The following is a 17,094-nucleotide window of genomic DNA, read 5'->3' on the forward strand; positions in this document are numbered from 1 at the left end:
TGTCTCTCTCTCTCTCTCTCTCTCTCTGTGGCTCTCTCACTAGCAGCTGGTTATGATCACGTGGAGTATGATGCGAGGAGGAAGGGGGCGCCCCTCAGTAACTATTAGAATATCTTACTGGTGGAGTAGGCAAAGGAGAGGAATAATGATAGGATGATTTTAAGAAATAAATAAAAGACAAGAAAAAACAAAGATTGAAGATGGAAAAGAGAAAAACTGAGAGCTCCAGGCTTAGTCCCATCAGCTGGTGATGACTACCCCATGGCTAGGCAGTATAAAAAGCAGGATACACTGCATTTATAATTGGCCAGGAGCATTTAAAAAGTCTGCAGGAATCGATTCGTCCAGCCTGGTCAGGGATAATTGCTCTACTTTGAAACGACACTGACGCTATTCCTAGGTCTCTGCCTGCAGGCAATCCAAAGAAACCTCAATATTATTTTGGATATAAGCTACTGCTGTCAGGATGCAGCCAGTAATTGACATGCTTTTGGCCATGAAAGCCCCAGAAAGTGTTCAGCATCAGCGGGAGTTAAAGAGGTCAAGTCCAGAATCAGGTTGAGAACGCTCACCCTCTATGAATCGAGGAAATTGAAAGCCATGCGCATGGAAAAGCCCCACAAAGCAAACAAAGGGGTCGTTGTCAAGGCGGTCACAGCCATAAAGACACTTGACCTCATGATATTAAGGAAGAAAAGCTGCAGATGCTGTAAACAAATAAGCCTTTTATTGCTTGTCCCTCTAAGATCATTACACGGGTTTTTCTCAGCTAATGTGGTTCGCGACACATCTGCTGCGGCAAACAGCAACCAGTCACATTCAAACAGTTAGAGGTCCTCTGGGTCATCACAAGGAGTGAGGAATACTTCACATAGCTTCACAAACACATGCGCGCACGCACATTGGGCAAGTATCCTCATGGCAGGACAAATCACCAAGAATGTTCTACCTAATTCACACATGAGGTTAGTCATAGATTGGCTTTAAACATCTTGTGACGCTTGCTGCTAAATTACGAACACAACTTTGGAGTTCTGCAGAGCTTCTAAGTCTTCTTAGAGTACAATGTTTAGGCTTTATTGTCTTTAGATGGACAATATGAGGCAGTTATTTCCAGCTAAAGATGCCCTGCTGTACCCTCAGTCTACATGACCAGCAGCTGACAGACAAAGTGACAAGAGGTGTGAAGAAATGTCATCAAGCATCTATCAACAGAAGGCTATTATAGAATGGATTTGTCAGAACTTGCTGAGGAACAAAGTAACGGGACAGTCAAACTTGATTCAGCTAGTACTGCTTTTGTCTACTGAATTTTTAAACTAGTATAAATGGTTTTAGCCACCCAGGGGCAGCTGAATGAAGCTGTGAACACAAGCCTGATAAATTATCTTCTAGATATTTAAATCTCATTAGTGAACTAAGCCAATAATTACAAAACAACACTGGCATTCAGTTGGAGTCATGTGTCTGAATATCTCTACAGCAGCTCCAGTGGGACATATCTGGTATTTTAGCAGCTAAACGCTTTACGGTGTTCACAACCTAGTTACCAGTTGTGTCAAACCAATGCACCTTTAAATCTTTTGGCCTTGTGACATTAGTTGATCAGATTTGCTGTGGGATTATGGCTATAGATTGCGATGCACTTGAATTTGCATGATGAAATTGGGATAGCTGAATTTAAACGTTCATTAAAACTCATGGATGTAGTAGTTTGACAAAGAAAATCATTGTAGAACGTCCATTTGCTGAAATAGTTCTCGAACTTTTGCCACATCTCTTGCCTTGATCAGCATCGTGTGAGACGCAGACATTGCTCAGTTGTAATGGAGATGGCTGGGTTGTAAATTCACTGTAAAAGCATGAAATTGCCATCATGTGACTGCTGAAGAATCCCAGAGGAAGGCATGCTTCTGAGCGAGAATGCAATTTTCTTTACACAGAAGCAGCTTGTAAACAAATATAGCATCATTGAATTTTATAGATGTGTAGTCTTTGCCAAGTTGCAGCAACCACAGCTGAATTAATGGGATCATATTAGCCTTAGACTATGACAAGGGAGGGGGGAAGGGAAGGCTAACTAGTAGGGTGGTGGCAACCAACCTAAGGCTGCCTTTCTACTCTACTAATTTGGACTTCAAAGCAAGCAGTCTCTCTTTGCTTCCAGCTGTCTTTATTTGTCCACTGAAGCGTTCGGGTATACTGTACGTTGCCACTTTAAAGGCAATATTGTATATAATGTAGAGTGTGAAATTGGAGTACAATAAGAGAAATAGAACTAAAACATGACACTTTTAGTGCAGTGGAGTTTGTGAGTCTCTTAAGTCTAATTTTCTAGAAGCAATACTGAGTCCTTCGTATGAAGTACAGGCTTTTTTTCAGTGGCAAAGCTGTAGAGAGGAAGCCTTAGACCTTGGTTATCAGTGACACTTGTTAACACAGTTGTCAGTCTTACTTCCTCTATATCGTTCTGTCTCTTGACAAACAGAGAAAACAGCATTCATTCTGCTTTTTGAGCCATCATCAAAAGGAGCAGTCTGGTCATAAAGAATAGGTTTTCTAATGGGAGACTTCAACCTTTATATCTGATGTAACACACTGGCGAGGAAAGAAAACACATCAACTAATGGTAACCAAGACTAGCCTGTTTCAGCAGTAGAACTGAAAAGTATAAGATGGCCATAGGTCATTATCTGATTTTTTTTGTGCATCCAAAGTAAGACTGGCCTCCCTAAACGAATCTATAGATTGTTTTAGAAAGCAGCTTTTAACAAGTAGATCATTTCTTTGTGACGAACCCCTCTGGCTGTAAAAATGATGAGGGAAGCAACATAGCAAAAGGTGTCATTTGGGAGTTGCTCAGTTGGTGTAAAGGAGGGGTAGAAGGGGTTTTAGGGTGGGTGGATGAGCCTACAAAGCATTGGACTGTAACATAGAAGACTGCTGGTTGTTGTATGTTTCAAACAATCATCTCTAACAGTTGGTATTGTTTCTTTAAACCGTGAACAGTCATTAATTTTAATAGCGTGATTATTGTTCTTCTATACTTAGCAAAGCACTTCTTTTTTTTTTTTTTTTTTTTTTTTTTTTACCAAAACCACAAACCTTTCCGAAAGCTAATCATGATGTTTTTGTATCTAAACCTAACCAAACCTGTGCTATAAGAACACCTCTGACTACCAGTGCGGTCGTCTTACCTCTGGTACACTCATTATACAGGACTATATCAAAAGAAAGTGAAAAAGCAGCAATAGCTAGGGCTGAAACATGACGAAAGCATCAAAGTGCTAAAAAAATATAAAATACAAATAAAAAATGCAGTTCTTCGTTTGACTACTTGAATCTGCCTCCTCAAGTGAATTTATCCCCACAGAACTCCACGTTAAAATGGCCAACTTTACAACGGAAATAAAGCATGTTCAAAGCCTGGTACAAAAACAACTTTTGTCTCCATAGCTTATTTTGAGCTCATGACAACTGTATGGGGGTGAACTTCAAATACCTCATCCACTTGAGCTTCATCCATCGTTTTATGCCGCCAATTGGACACACAAATGGCATATTCAGTTATTTTTTTTATTCCTTGTCCATCTCTATTCACCATTAAATACACTCAGAGTTGTTTTGCCTGCCCACATTTAGAGACCTGTCACCGTCACACTGTGATTTATAAAAGGGAAGGAGCGAGCTTCACTTTTCAAGGTTTTATATAACTGGCTGGGGATGTAAACAAAGCAGCAAAGCAGTTTAGTGCTTAGATATTCAGATAGGCTTTAAGCAGGAGTCAAAAAGCCAAGAGGAGTCTTTGAAGAGTCTCCAGTCTGACACAAAGGGTCCTGACCACTGTGACAGCGTCTGGCCTTGTTGGCTTGTACCAGACATCCCTGAGGTAATGCCACATACAAAAGCTCACTTTAGAATTAGAGAAAGGTTAATAAGTAAGAAATATTAGTATATAGGAATTTTCAATGCTATGGATGATCATTCAGATGTTGTCTCTTTTATATGTCTTTAATGGGCCATGAGGGGTTTTTCAACCGTCCAGCTGGCTACTGGGACAAGGGCATCAAAGCTCTGCAGGTGTTCAGAGTTTTGAGAGAGAATGAATTAGTCATTTGTGCTCTGGCATTAATAATTTGTACCTCAAAAAAGCAAGTTAACTTGCATGCAAGTAGTTTGTCAGACGGATCTGGTGATTGCAGTTGAATAGAAACAATCTTCACAGAACAAAACCCATTAGTTACGCTGTAAAATGTGGTTAAAATGTCAAAGACAATATAAAGGGCTGTTTATCAGGCAAAACAACAGGCAGAACAGACAGAATAAGGTGGATCTAAAAACAAAACAAAACCGCATTAAACATGTGCAACTATTTAAAATTCTTCACAGCATGGTGTTTATCTTGCACTGCTTTACAAACTGGTATATGTACAGTGAACAGGTAGCAGGCCGAAACTGGTCACTGCAGCTAAAGCAGCATCCAATAATGCAGGCATCACAAGTGTATGACAAACAGATTTTTGAAGGTGTAAGCACTGAGGGAATCAATTAAATACATTTGAAGGAATGAATTTGTTTTTGACAAATAACTAAAATCATATTCTGTTCAAGCTCATCCTTCATGGACCAAAGAAGGTAAAATATTATCAACTCAGTTTCTTAGTGCTCTAATGGCACATTGCTTATTGAAATCACTATTGCTTTCTAATTTTATGCATGCAGCTATACTTAGAATTGCTGTCAAACAGTGTTTACTGGAGTGGCCAAGACCAGCGCTCACGGTAGGGCGGCTTAATTTCTCCTTAATTTTGGAATTTATTTTTTATTTTTTCTGCCTGGTAATTTGCTTTAAGCCAAATCATTCATCATCATCAGTCACTTTTGATGTTGACTCAGTCTTATCAGTTGCTTATGCAGGCAATACTGCCATACAGAAGTATGCCATGAAGACTAAGCATACAGAATAATGAGCGTTTTATGTAACAATCGATTGATTGAATTGATTATAAATATGGAATGGTTGCTGAAGTTTACATTTTACAGTATAAATTACATAAGATAGTGACACACTTATGTTCAAAATGAAATCTTCTGCCCAAAACACCCAGCTGAGATGTCACACTGTGTCCATTCAGCCTTTTGTTTCTTCCTTTTGGCTACAGGTTCTGAGTCAGCCTTGCATTGTTCAGCAGTTTGCACTCTTTAAAGCAGGTTTCATCTCAAAAGCTTCATGTAAAGCACAGCTAAACCTAACTGTGTTCACTTTTAAATGACATAACACTTTTTTGAATAAGTTGGATTATGTTCATTTTGTCATTTCTTACTGTAGAACAGCATTACTTTTAAACCGCCAACTAAATCAGGAAAGTGTGGTTTTACCTTGCTGACGTGTTCTGCAGTCTTCCTCACAGCTTCATCAGATGTGTGATGACCTGTCCTTTTTTATCAGGTGTGAATCTGTTAGACCGGCCACGCCCTTCTCTGTCAGGTGGTCTCTGGAGGATGGAATCCATGTGAGAAGGTGTAGGCCTCCTTCACCCGCTTCCCAATCTCTATGGCCTCCTTAATCCATCATTTGTATTTGTTGGCTTCTGATGTTAAAATCCTCTCCTTGTCCCAGTTCATGATGTGATTATTTCTTTTACAGTACCCTGTAATGACTGTTTTTATTGTTTGTTTGTTTGTTTGTTTGTTTTCTTGATCGACACATAACTCCGCCAGGCCTTGGCGGACTTATGTGACAATTAGTGTATGTTTGACTGTAAACCTGTCTGTCTGTGTGCAACATTACTCAAAAACGGAGCAACAGATTTGGATGAAATTTTCAGGGAAGGTCAGAAATGACACAAGGACAAAGTGATTAAATTTTGGCATTGATGCGGCTTATAATGTGGATCCACGGCTTTGTTAAAGACTTCCCATTGCCAGATATAGCAGCCTGCACAGCTGTAACCATGACGTCAACACTGTGTCTGCTACAGCTGAAGATCACATGATTGGGATCCCACTACAAATTGACCATGATTTATCAGTTGGAAATCATACAAGAAATGATTAAAATTGTGGGGTGTTTCTCACCAATTCCTGCCTACCGCTACATATTTAGGCCAAGCGATGTAGCAAACCCCAGCCAGACACCTTAAGTTCAGCCATCAGCCTTATTTGAACACAAATTCACCTTTCTGTCCTTCCTTCATTTCTTCACCGTCATATCTTGTCCCCGCTAGGTGCTTCTAAGTTTAGACACATCCTTTGCTAGACAGCACAAGCGTGGAACCGTTTTCTGTCATCTTTATGTGAATTTTCGGGCTTATTGGCAGCGGCTTCGTCATGTCAAGTAAACGCTTCTGAGACAACACTTCCTGTGCCGCTCGAGTGCTTACAAAATAAAAGCCCGAAACATTAAAAAATATACGCCTTCAAAATAAAAGCATGGAGGGCACAGTTATTTTAACACTAGCAAAACAAAGGCTTGCCAAAAGTGATGAACTGATCAACACACCTTCATAAGTGTAATTTACACGCACTTTCCTATCCATACATAACATGCACATGCATAACATATGCCTGTAATTCAGCACAAGGTCATTTTTTATTAAAGATTTCATCCGTTGGAAACAATACGTCAACTGAGCAGTTTTGACGGAGTACTGCACTCTCTGAGTGTTTTTTTAGTTCTTTTTGTGTTCTTGTGAGTCGTCCAATTGTTTCCTCTTCACATTCTGTCTGGTGTTCCTTTTTTATTGTGTTGTATGATCTATCTGTTTCACCAATGTATGTTTTCTCACATGATTTGCACACAATTTCATATATAATCTTGCATTTATTGTCCATTTCTATTTTATCTTTTTATATGATCTAATAGCTGCCAGAGTTTTGTATGTGGTTTTACTGCTGTGTTGATGTGTTTTTTTATTTTACGCTGTATAGGTTCTGTTATCCCTCAGATATGTGGGATGGTGATTATGTCTTTATTTTTATTGTCCGGTTTTTGTTTTTTCTCTTTGTTTTTGGCTTGTTGTTTTCCTTTGTTCATGGACCATATTGGATATTGACAATGTGTGAGTGCGTTCTTGATGCGTTGTTCCTCTGTCTGTCTTTATCTTCAGTTGTGATGCTGGTCCATTCATAAAGCGTTCTGACTACTGAGAGTTTGTGTGCTGTGGGGTGTCCTGATGTCCAGAGGAGGTGCTGGTCCGTGTGTGCAAGTTTCCTGTAAACTGTTATTTTAATGCTGCCTTCTTCAGTGAGGTAAAGTCATACTTTCCTTATTTAGTTTTCAGTTTAAAAGTAATGCATTTCTATACTTTTTTGAATTGTTATAAAATCAGTGCAAACATTTTCTGGTTGTTCAGGACCATGCCCGCCTTTGGCTCTACTTGTTTATTCTGGAGAGACAGACTTTGCTAAAGCACTGATGGATGGCTTAATATCAACACTGATGGCTGCAATAGCATTGGCCTGTTTGAATAGTTTTGTCCCATCAGCATTGGGTTGCATTGTCACTGCAGTGGTTCTGAGAGTGCTTTGTAGTCCAGCTGATGGTTGACCAACGACCGGTTCGTCACACACAGGCTGTGTCGCTCTGGTTGGAGTCTTACTAAAACATCCATCTTCTCGGGGTACCTTTACAGACAGTTGTCTCTCCTTCTGATTTAGAAGAAAAGCACAGTCTGTTTTGAAAACCTGTTGGAATAATGCACAAAGCTTACATAACCAGGCCTTCCCTGAAAAGCTGTTTGTGTTCAAATGGGAAATTCCAAGTTAGCATCTGAATCATGCGCAGTGTTTGATTTGTCCTTGAGGAGTGAATTTGTAGTGAATCCAGCTTTGTCCTGGCCCTCGTTCTTGTTCTTGCTGGAGACAACTGAACACTTGGTGGGTTTTGTCTCGCCGCTTACTGGGAGCAGAGATGAAAATTCACCTTGGTGGTTGGCCAACACAAATGGTAGCTCTGCATTATGGTGTTTGAAACTGGGCACTAAAATATTGAGGTTTTTCTCATTTCTTTCCTGTTTTTGCCTAAGTAACAACATTAAATATGTGCACACAGGTCACAGGGATGCAAGACTACACTCAGTTTTGCTACTTTATTCTGTTTCATATCGTGAAATAAGAAAAGGGTTTAAAATTAGCTTGTGCCAAGCATTGTTTCACACAAGATTTTTTTTCCTCTGTTTTTTAAAACAATTTCAAAAGTGAAGAGTCATTTACACTGTGGGAGTCCTGGAGCAGTCAAAAGAACTTGGCCTAGTCTGCGTAGGTGGATCCTACAGAACAATACCAGCCACACTAGAGTCAAACTTTGTCCAAAATTTCACCCACATGGTTTTTGCAGGGTGTAACACGAACAACTGTCTTGGTTTTGCTTGGCTTTACCTCAAGGCTAGACAGTTATCCCACTCAACTCCATCAGCAAAAGTAGATGTGAGTCCAGCTCAGCACAGAGCATTTTGGTATAGTTAAGTTTCCTTTGGATTTTTCCTGAAGTTCAGAGTTGACTGCAGAATTTACAAATAGTTCACGCTTTAACTCACCTTCAACCAAACAGCCATTTCTACAATATTTTCTTTTCTCATTGTGAGCCATATCTGTGCATTAGTCTGACTGAATACCTGCTCTGGTATCAGTGACACTCATGCAGGCTTGTTGAGGAGGAGGTCAGCCTAAACGCTGCCTAGCCCCAGGCTAAAGGCTAATTACATTTCTGACTTGCTGAAATGTACACCGTCTCCTGAGAGAGCATTCTGGAATAACACTCAACCCTGTATCAGATATCTGATGATTGATTTTTACCTCATAATTACTTTGATGTATTAATAAATCATCCATTTCTTTTGTAAATCCAGGGGCTGACAGTGTCTTGGGAATCATTGGCTGGTGTATGTTACCCACGGCAAAAGTTGAAAGGTTAGAGTGCACATAGAAGTGTATGGTATATAATTATGTCAGCCTGTTACTGTGATTGCTAAGATGCATTATCAAAACATGATACTGGGCTCTTGGAAGCATTTTCTTGTGTTTTTTTGTGTGTGTGTGTGTGTGTGTGTGTGTGTGTGTGTGTGTGTGTGTGTGTGTGTGTGTGTGTGTGTGTGTGTGTGTGTGTGTGTGTGTGTGTGTGTGTGTGGTTACAATTGGTAAGCCAAGTACTTGTCAGTTTTTTTTTTAAACTTTTGTTTCAGCACAGGCTGATTAAAGTCATGACTCTGTCTTTCTCTGCTTATGCGACTGCATTGAAATTCTGATTATTCTGGGATCTTGGGGAGAGATTAACCTGCATGTGCAGACCTTCTATTTAAAGTATCATTATCATCATTATTATCATCATCGTCATCATCGTCATCATCATCACCACCTCCAGCGTCATCATTCATCATTATTATCATGCTTATTGTCATTAATTTCCAACTTCTCAGCTATTATAGTCTTTCATTCCCCTTGCAGGCTGCAATATCTTCTGTTGTTGTTGTTGTCATCCATCCAGCACGCTATATTTAGGCATATGGTGGAGTTATGTAAAGATTGGCATGCGTTTGTCTGTCTGTCTGTCTGTCCGCAACATTACTCAAAAATGGACAAACGGATTTGGATGAAATTATCAGGTAACCTCAGAAATGACACAAGGACCAACTGAACAGATTTCTGTGTCATTGCGAGATAGCGGCACAAGGTCACTGTAACTATGACAACAAGTGAACACTACATCAGCTGCCTGCTGACAATCATGATTGCGATTGGTCGGAAATGATACAAGGAATAATTGATTAAATTGTGGGGGTGTTTCCGAGTCTCATCAATTCCCGCTACATATTTAGGTGACACGATTCTGTACCCATACATAACGTATATGTGCATAACACACCTGTGCTCAGCACGAGGTAATTTGTTATTAAAGATTTCATCAAATGATAGAATGACTGAGCAGCCGTGGCAGAGTACTGTGCTCCCCGAATGTTTTTCTTCTTCTTATTCTCTATAAAATAAAATAAATTCTGTTCATGTCTACTTATTTCTTTTCTATTTTATGTCTGTGATTTCTGCTAGATGCTGGATGCTGGATGAAGGAGGTGGTCACGGTGGACGATGGATGTGCAGAACTCAGGACTAAAAAAGACATCTGGTTTGATTAATAACCCTCCAGTAATGTTTAAGAAAAAGAATTCGCTCACTGGAGCAATTTATGACAACTGATGTGCTGTTTCTTCAAAAAATGTTCAATTACCTAGCATATAGTTCTTAAAATTCCTTCTACTCCCTTCCCCTCTTGAATACCCGGAACCTATGAATATGCTAAATATTATACTAAACTTGAAGTTTAATGAGAAGAGTTCTCCTATTTAAACAGAAATGATGGTTCTCTGGATGTGCAAGCAAGTGCAGGTTTTCCCATGACACGCAAGTTGCATACTGAAAAACTGATTTTGTGATGTCGCTGGCTCTATTTGCTGTATTTACATAAGTGAGAGTGACGATTAAGGCAAGCACAAGAAATTGACACATTTCAGCAGATACATATGAAAATGTGCTTCTCTCAAGTCAAATTCTGCAGACACATCATTCTGCACTTTAAAGCTCCAACTGAAGTTACAAGAAGTCTGTATGTTTTTATGTGAAGGGGGAACTTTACAGTTTGGTAAAGATCATTATTTCAGTTGCAACTTAAACACGACTCGTCTCTTACTTCAAGTCAGGTGTTTTTTCTTTATGCAAGCTGACCAGTCCACCAAGTGTTGTGAGTGCATAGGGTTTAGCAGATATATTTATTAACATCTTTTCCTCACTGTGAATTAAACAAGACTGAAAATGTAATGTGGGTGGTGGTACATCTCTATCAAATTATATTTGCCCTTAGTCGTATAATTATAAGATCATTTTCAAGGGATAGAGCTGCTTAGGGAACTCAATGCAGAAGGTGTCAGGAGGGACATTTGTACCCTTAAATAAGTAAATTTGTGCTGTTGAATTAATTATATGACCCCCAAATGACTTAAAATAAATCCCTCAATTAAATAACGCCGCGACCTTCATTGAGCTTCCAAAATTCACGGAGCTTATCAAAACTCAATGTACTTTAGTTAAAGTGGCTCTAATGGATATTTTCACATAACAATGGTTCAAATGGCAGCGTGAAAACAATGTGACAATTCACACTGGTCATTTGTTTCTTCACATAGCTAGATATATTTCTACAGTATTGTATCAATGCTGGAAAATGGACTGGCTGCATCTCAGAATCATTCTGCTGTATGGGGGAAAATGCTCTCTTTCTTCTTTCAGCTAACACCAGATATTAGGCAGTGCTAACAACAGGATGTAGCAACAATGTCCCTGCACAAGACTGACATGAATTTGTTTTGGTGCAACACTTGCATGCAGAGAGATGAGCACCGTCAACAAAAAGGTTCATTTAATGGCAGAAACAAGGAAGAGCGCCATTATTGTACGATCCAAATCTTCTGCAAAACCTGACATTTTCAGCCTGTAGTTTGCGGCTCAGAAGTGGTTGTTGTTGTTGTTTCCTGTAGTAAGGGGATTCGGAAAACAGCAACACGCAGATAACGAAAGAAGAGGAGAAAGAAAGCCATGTGTAATGCATTTAGGTAACAGCAGGCTTTGACCTCAAGTCGACATTAGATGAGTCAGACTAGGTCACCTAGGTTTATCCTGTCTTGATATTTTGCACATTATTTTGTTGCTACCTGTGTTATAGCATGTACGGCACTTTGGTCAACTCGGAATGGATTGGTCGTGCTTCAAGAGCTCCAGAGAGAAGCGATAGTGAAGGACAGAATTCTGCAGCAGTCAGTCCAGGTCCTGAGTGATGTGGTCTCAGAAAGAGAGACTGTTCTCACCCAGCATGAGCAGGAAGGCCTAACTGCTCTGTGGGACTGCGATGATGAGTCAAAGGACGAGGTCTTGGATGACAAGATGCAACAGCACATTATTACCTGAATGAGCAGCTCTTCTTGGCTCATTTTTAGCTCTCCGAAACACTATTTTGTTTGGCACCAAATGGTACACTGGGAACTAAACTCGCTGGTGAACATAGTGGAGTTTTTAGCAGCTCAAGAGACACATATTTCCCTCAGGAGTTGGTAGAGAACAAAACCAGAGTGAAACGAGGCTGAATACCAGTTGTATCCCATTTGGACAAAGCCACATGCAGGAGGGCAGGAAGTACAGCAAGTAACCTATGGCGCTTTTAACTTACTCAGGAATCAATACCCAATCTGAAGAGCAAAACTGTAAAGTATGTCTGCAAGCATGGCTGCTGGACTATAATTTGATCTTTGTTGTTCAAGCAGAAAAGAAAAGAACTTAAACATACCAAACACTCCTTTTTCTCAACAAGTAAGCATGCCCTGTCCATGTGTTTCTCTGAAGAAAAAACAAGGTAGAGTGCATCCATCCCTGACACAAAGCCATTCAGGCCATGAAATATCCATCATAAATATCCCAGTGTGTTTTCAGTCAGATGGATGTTTGAGGGGATGAATGAGGAAGTGGATTTTTCCTCTTTGCCACTCATGGGAACTAATAGAGTTAGCCTGGGGGTATTAGCCTGCAGTGCAGCAGAAAGACAGCTGCAGCAGAGTTGTTACAGTAAAGCTGTAGCGCTTGGTGTATACTTACACCTAAAGCACCATCATCCCGCGCATTTTTAGTATGGGTGACACGACTGGTAGTCACGACACTTCTGGCAGTATTAGTTCCTATCTCTAGAGCTCTGCAAGTTCGCATAGTTCATGGAAATCTTACTTTTTCATCTCAGAAAAATATGAAGTTTGACACTTCCCTATGGTAAGTGGGTATCTGATTTGCCCCTTGAGTGATGGCCTATATCCAGATCATATTACTCCAGGCCAGTAAATCAGTCTCAGGTTTGTGTCCTTTACTTATCGCTCTCACAAAAATTAGCCCGGAATTAAAGACTTCTTCAATTCATTGACAGCTCACTCATCCACCAGACTAAACCTAAATTGTCTGAGTGGAAAGAAAAGTATTACTTCTTCTTTTTTTTTCTCTTAGCTTTCCTCAAGCATCAGAAAGTCAGAAAGTGGAAAATGTGAACAAGAAGCCAAAACATTGTCAAACTTAATTTGCAGCAATTATACTACACTGGTTCTATCTGTTCCTATAGTTCAAGGGTATCAAACATTAGACCTGCAGACCAAACCCAGCCCACAGGATGACATCGCAAAGTGCAAAAATTAAAGAGGTTAAAATGAATACTTATTGTGAAAGTATTTAAAGACACTGAACACTGTGCAACATAATGTGACTCAGCAGCTTCAGTATGACTGAGTCTGGTTGTTGATGTACTATCACAACTTATATGCATTTGTTATGCAGAAATTTTCTACATTTACAAGGCAGGAGGGCAATTTAACCTTCTTACTTATTAGTTCAACCTTTAGTTTTTGTGGTGTGTCAGGATTCCTGCACAGATGTGGAAATGAATGGGAATTTATAATAATTTCTAGATCTTGACGTGTTGTAAAGTACTATATCGTTCAGTTCCAGATTCCTGTGACTAAATGTTTTGTGCCTTTGTACACACACTGTGATCTGTAAGTTGTGATACACAAATGCTAAACTGAGGCTTAATATTGTTGAGATTTCACTTATTTTGCTTACGAATATTCAGGTTGTTCATAATATTTTGTGAACAAAAGATTTCATTTAATGTGAACTTAGTAAGAATGTACTTTTTTGCACTAAAGCAAAAGAAAAATTTGGAGTTGCCATTATTTATTGGTTATTATGTTATGAATTTACTGGTCCAGCCCACTTAAGATCAGACTGGGCTGAATGTGGCCCCTGAACTACAATGAATGTGATATCTCTGCTATAATTCATTCACATTCCGTGATGTTTGCATGAAGGCAGGCCTTGAATACAAAACATCACCCTCAGGAATTTTTTCTAGTCTTGTTTGTGTGACATTTGCTCATAGTGACCAAGAAATTAAACCTGTCCTCATGCTATATGTAATTATACACATATACAGTACCTTTCCTTGTATATGTGTGTATGAAAGGGCATATACTCCAGAGTGATTATATAGGGGCATATGCGCACTTCTGTGCTTGTGTCTGGCTCAGTGCATCAGCAACTTGCCGACAAAGTATGCCAACTCTCCCCATCCAAACTGGCCATGTCTCTGTCTGAACGGTGATTTTAATGAGCAGGTGCTGGGGAGCGGGACAAAAGGCATTAAGCAGCTCATCTGTCCTGATTGCAGGCAGCCACGCTCCTCTAGATGGGATGTGGAGGGAGGGGTGAACTTGTCCTATCCTCACTGTGTCTCTGTGTGTCAGCCTCTGTCTGATTATGCAGATTCCTTTGGAATAACTACCAGTCACCACACTAATGGAAGAGGGTTCAATTATGACGCTGAAATTCCACAGTTCCAACAGAAATTTTAAAAAACTTAGAATATTTACCGTCAGTGGCTTATGGTAGATCCACAGTTGTGCATTTTTTAAAGAAATGTGTAATCTGACGGTGGAAATGCTCAGTCATGCTGTTGACTGCTTACATATCGACAAGGCAAAAAGCTTAAACTTTCATTGGAGGGGTTCGCTAAGTTAGTATTCAGTATACAACAGTAGAGCTACTGAAGTAGAGGTGGCACTGATTGGTAATATTGTTTGTGACTGGTGAAGTGAATAATCATACAATAGTAAAATTTCAGTCATTGCATCAGTTACTATTCATACAGATGGCATTATGTGCACATTTGCATAAAGTTCTTATCCACTTATCACATTACATTGTGTCTCTTTTGTAGTCAAAAGGCCAACAGCAAATGCTGTTGCTTGAATATGAATCCAAATAGGTTCCATGTGAGTGCTTCAGTTGATGTCTCACCTTTGCTGATTATACCATTACTGCTGAGTCAAAAATAATGTCACTGACAAAAACCACGAAAACAAGCAGATAAAAAGATCAGCTCTCAAGGACATCAATGACACGTACGCACACCAACTACAACTTCAAATAAAGCAGAATCTTAACAGTAAACACATATTTTTCCATAGCACGGCTTCTCCTGCTATATTGACCCGCCTTTTTCTTCCCTTTATTTCCAGCTGTTTCACTTCTACAAGCATAAAATGCATCTCATTCTGTGCGCCACAAGGTTTTCATGAGAAATAGCTGCTTCTATAGTATGTGCAAATGTGAAAGCTTTCATGAAGTGATCATAGGTTGAATCTTTATTGCGTTGAATCAAGCATCGACAACGAGCGACAAAGGAAAATGTCACACATTATTACTCAGAGTGGTTTCATATGATAAGTAAATATCACTGGCAATGTCAGTCAGGGCATCATGACCAAGAAGCAGAATAGACAGAGTTCATGAGTTTATGCTCCTTTATTTCTTTGCTCCAGATTTGATGTTTTTGTTTTGTTTTTTTTTGTCATTTGCACAAATAATAAATACATGAGAAACAGCAACGCACAGAAATAAAAACTGCTCAAAAGCGAACAGAAATTTAGAGGACATCACAACAAAAAGAGAAATATGTCACTATGACACACAAATGCTGCGAAAACATAAAAGCTAAGCGACTGAAATAAAAAGCAGTGATGCAGATACAGATATAGACAAAGTGTGTGCATGTGTGAGTGTGTGTGAGACAGAGAGAAACTGGAGGGACATGATGTGTACATGATGTGTGCATGATGTGATATGACACGTTATCATTTTTAAAAGGATTCATTAGCAAAATGCATGTGCAGAATGTGTGGAGAACTTCAGTCTGATTTAATTAAACTAAAGGTAAATCTACGTGAATTGTACAAGATTAATCTATGAAGAAATAAGTAAAATATATGGAGATGTGGAAACTGACAGGTAGCTGCAGCTCCTAATAATATACAAATAAATGTTTTGAAAGAAACATAATTTCTGCCAGATTTGCTTATGAAACAGCAAAAATACATTTAAAATCAGCATACCTTTGCCGTTTATTTTATTGCTTTGCTGTCTCTCCTTGCCAACAAATTGTATATTATGTAGGGGGGGACTTGTCACTCTTTTCATCCAGGAAATGTAGGAAAAGCATTAAAGAGGCTATAAAAGTGTTATATTTGAACAAAAAAGCAAGATATTGTCCTAAGTCTATCCAAACAGTGAGTGTGCTTCAAATGAGCAAACAAGCTAAAGTCAACATTCATTTGTGGTTTCATCTAACCGCCAACCCAAGATGGAAAGTCTGACATCCAACCCATTGCACCACAACACCGCCTTCTCACTGTGGACCTCTTTAAATTGTGTCATCTGCTGAGTGAAAGGTTGAAATCTCCCCTCACTGGCTAGATTTTCTAAAGCCTGAAAGCAGAGCCAGGAGGAGGTTTACTTTCGTCTCAGACCCCTTAAATTACAGTTTGTGGAAACAACAATATTACTGCCCCAGCTTCAAACCTTACATATACCCACATATGAACACATATCCATCGCCCAATACATGGACACATATAAGATTGTTTATACTGTTTTTTTTTAGAATGTGAACACAAGTCCAACAGCAGAGTTGGTGAAAAGCAGCTCTTCACAGATTATGTTACCATAAGAACAAGGCTCAGTTGTATATCTAAGAGAGTCAAAGTGGCACTGGAAATAGGCTGCCTCAACTGAATTTAAGAACAGTGAAGTGTTACATACCTTCATTCTACATTAAATGTATTACAAGTGCAGTAATACATCATTCCAAGGGCTGAGACTTTAACATGTTTGTTTTCATTAATTAATTACAGACAAAATAATGTATTAAAAAAAGAACACACGTAATTGCACCTTTCTCATTCCCGAATTTGTGGCACATCGCTAACACTGATGCACACTCCAGCCCAACAGGTGGCGGTAATGTACCTAAAGTCTATTTGTCAACCGTGAAGAAGATGCACAGGCGTGAAGTCAGTGCACAAGAAAGTTTGGTGAACAGTGATGGACGATGACCGCGTTGAGCTTGTTGGGTGGAAAATGTTCACTTAAAAATCTTCCCGATGACAGCATGGATAAAAGCCTGGTTGTGTGCAAATTGTGCAACAAAGAGTTTACTTATCACAGCAGCAGCATTTCAAG

The 17,094-nt window shown here is 39.4% G+C and overlaps 1 long non-coding RNA gene across 1 annotated transcript; it reads left to right on the forward strand.

Annotated features, from left to right (window-relative positions):
- Positions 1–4: 4 nt before the first annotated feature.
- On the forward strand, positions 5–14,772 carry LOC110967604 (uncharacterized). Its single transcript, XR_007946809.1, has 4 exons — positions 5–5,521; positions 7,110–7,251; positions 8,850–8,910; positions 10,045–14,772. It is a non-coding gene; the product is annotated as an uncharacterized LOC110967604 (long non-coding RNA).
- Positions 14,773–17,094: the final 2,322 nt, after the last annotated feature.

The sequence above is a fragment of the Acanthochromis polyacanthus genome, chromosome 14 (genome assembly GCF_021347895.1).
Source record: "Acanthochromis polyacanthus isolate Apoly-LR-REF ecotype Palm Island chromosome 14, KAUST_Apoly_ChrSc, whole genome shotgun sequence".
NCBI classification, from domain to species: domain Eukaryota; kingdom Metazoa; phylum Chordata; class Actinopteri; family Pomacentridae; genus Acanthochromis; species Acanthochromis polyacanthus.